Source organism: Myotis brandtii, unplaced genomic scaffold (assembly GCF_000412655.1).
Source record: "Myotis brandtii unplaced genomic scaffold, ASM41265v1 scaffold1083, whole genome shotgun sequence".
Classification (NCBI taxonomy): Eukaryota; Metazoa; Chordata; class Mammalia; order Chiroptera; family Vespertilionidae; genus Myotis; species Myotis brandtii.
Genome location: NW_005353685.1, coordinates 533,183 through 536,056, shown reverse-complemented (window position 1 = coordinate 536,056; position 2,874 = coordinate 533,183). Strand labels below are relative to the sequence as shown.

Here is a 2,874-nt window from a genome sequence, read left to right as displayed (position 1 = left end):
TGCCGCCCCGGTCCAAGGGCCGGCCGGCGTGGAAGGCGCCTAAACCCAAATTCTGAACGTCCAGATGGGACAGGATCGCCCCTCTGGGTGCACCCGTCGGCTTCTCAAAACACCTGGCAGGTCCCTCGAGGTCTGTTGGTATGGGGGAGGGGAATTCAGGAAGCAGGAACCTTAAGTCTTCGGGCAAAAAGCCCGCAGAGAGAAGGTGGGAGAGGCCGGGATCTGAGAGCGACTCCCTGAAACCCGCGCCCAAGGTGACCGGCTCCAAGACTGTTATGAAAGGGGACTAGCAGAAGCGCTGCCCAGAAATGCAAATGTCCCTGCCTCAGTGGTGCCTGGAGTAGTCCTTTGGCCGCACAGCAAAACTAATTTTGCTTCCTTCCTCTTCCCTCTCCCCCCAAGGGGAAAACTCATTGTTGTCTCCAGATCTTAACCCAGTTGTTCTGACCTCAAATTAAAAACACATCTCTTTTCAGTGCCCAGAAACAGGGGTGCTTGTAGAAATTCTGACCGGAAATTCCGTTCTTTAGAATGAGGCTATTAACTATACAAGTTGATTTTCTGCTATTTCCTTCAGAAACAAGATGAAAATCCTCAATAAAAGCCAGGGATGACCAAAGTATTACTACTATGCTGTTTAGAGTGAGGAGAAACAAAAAAGAAATTTCAATTCCCCCAAATTTTTCATTTTTTGATCATTTTAAACACCTTTGCATTTTTAAAATCCAGGTGGCATTTTATTGGTAATTTAACTTCAGGATTGGTTCTAAAATTTTAAAGTTCATTTGGTCTTAACTATCAATTGAGCTTATTTCCTTTAATCAAAAGAGCCATTTCCTTCAGCTTATTTTAAAAAAAACTGAATTTCTTTCCAGGACACCAAGCTGCCTGTTTCACCCCTGTGTTGTTAAGAGGCACCTAAAAAACAAATGCTATAACATACTTATGCACATTATGATCATGAGACAGTATATGCAAATTAACATTTTATTAAATTATCTGTTTTCAAATATCTGAGTTTCGGTTCAATATTTTCCTCTAAGATGGGAGGACATTTTGTTTCCATAAAACTGGATAACAAAGAATATTGTTATACATAGCTATCTAGTAGTTTATCTGGAATTAAGTACATTATCAGTGAAATAAGCCCAGATTGATGCGGTTGCTTGGTGGCAGTACGACTGTAGAGGGAAAGAGACAGCATTGTGAATACAGGTAGTTTTAACCCTGAACACAGTGTGTTTGTTTTTAAAATTTTCAATCTTTATCCTATAGTTGCCAAGACTTCCATCTCCGCTATGGATGTAGATGTATCCCGGGTCTATGGTTTTGAAGCAGCAACAGACTATGTGCTGCAAATGACTCCAATCTAGGGTTTAGGAAACCCTTGGATACATGCAGTTCTATGGTTCAGAGCCTCAGCCAACAGGAGCCCCAAAGGCGAGCTCTGCAGATGTCTTCCACGCTGGTGTGGACAGCAACGTTTCTGACAGAAGCTTCTGTGTCAGACAGGACCCTGGGGAGAACAGAAGCGTGGAGTGGGAAACGTCCCAACTGTAGTAGCAACAGCCTTGCCATCCTGGACAGGGAAGGAGCAAACATCACAGATTTATTCCTTCTACACAAAATCAGTTCACGAGTTTTTCACTTCCTTTCATTTTTATGAAAACACACACACACACACACACACACACACACACACACACACAGAAAGTCTATGCAAAATGGGTTCCAAAGTAAAATACATAAATATCTGGAAGTTCAATTCTTTGAACTGAGTGCAAATCATCTTTCATACATAACACATGCCAGAATTTCCTTGTGGCAAGCAAATTCATTGAAGACTGCGATCTGCAGTGTATCACAACACAGCATAGAAACCACGAGTATAACTTTCTTTTAGTCTAAATTGCAATACTATGGTAAATCTGGTTTCAGACCAGGCAAAGTGTGATCTACTTGTTAATGTTAGATGGTCTATGTCTGCCTACATGCAATCCAGCCTGTAAGATTATGTTTTTAAAATTAAGAGGAAATTAAAAAAAATATTTGTATTGATTTCAGAGAGGAGGGGAGAGGGAGAGAGATAGAAACATCAATGATGAGAGAGAACCATTAATTGGCTGCCTCCTGCATGCCCCCTACTGGGGATTGAACCCACATCCCGGATGTGTGCTCTTGACCAGAATCCTGGGACCCTTCAGTCCGCAGGCTGACGCTCTATCCACTGCGCCAAACCAGCAAGGGCAAGAGGAAATTTTAAAAGAAAATTGTTTGAGAGTGGCTCTCCCATCTTCTTCTGGCCATAGGCCTGGGATGAGTTATTTTTCTACTGCACTGTCAGTTATTTCCAAGTCTCACTGGGGCCAGAAATTAACATAAGTTAGGTCTAAGATGCCAACAGAGACTTTCTGCTTGGGACTGGCCTGATGACCATATTTCCCACTTTGAAACAATCATACACTCCTGCTGCAGTGAGAGCAGTAGGAATCTGGAGAGAGCAAAAAATTCTGTGTGTGTGTGAGAGGGTAAGATATACAGAAAAGTCAAAGCTTTCCCCCATTACTCCAAGGAGAAAAAAAGTCAATAACAATATATACAGTAAAGAATAAAGAACCAGCTTAACAATTAACCTACTAACTGGCCCTGTTCTCAGTGTTTAGTGAGAACCACTCCTCCCCTTCTCCTTCTCAATTCTTGACTTGTAGAAATGGGTCTAAGTTGCTCTGCACTTATTTTCTGGAGCTCAAACCTGAAGCATTCTTCAGATTCAGGTGTCCTGAAACTAATGTCAGTCCTTTGTGGAACAGGGGGCTGGTTCTCTTCTAACTCTGGAAAGAAAAAAGAAAAGTGCCATGGACACAGACAATAGGG

At 42.3% G+C, this 2,874-nt stretch overlaps 1 long non-coding RNA gene across 2 annotated transcripts; it reads right to left on the bottom strand.

Moving 5' to 3' along the window:
- Positions 1–973: 973 nt before the first annotated feature.
- On the bottom strand, positions 974–2,821 carry LOC106726713. Of its 2 annotated transcripts, none has more exons than XR_001362800.1 (2): positions 2,634–2,821; positions 974–1,579 (listed from the first exon to the last, which is right to left on the bottom strand). It is a non-coding gene; the product is annotated as an uncharacterized LOC106726713 (long non-coding RNA). The 2 variants fall into 2 exon arrangements; XR_001362798.1 differs by having other exon boundaries at positions 2,638–2,821.
- Between the last annotated feature and the right edge of the window lie 53 nt (positions 2,822–2,874).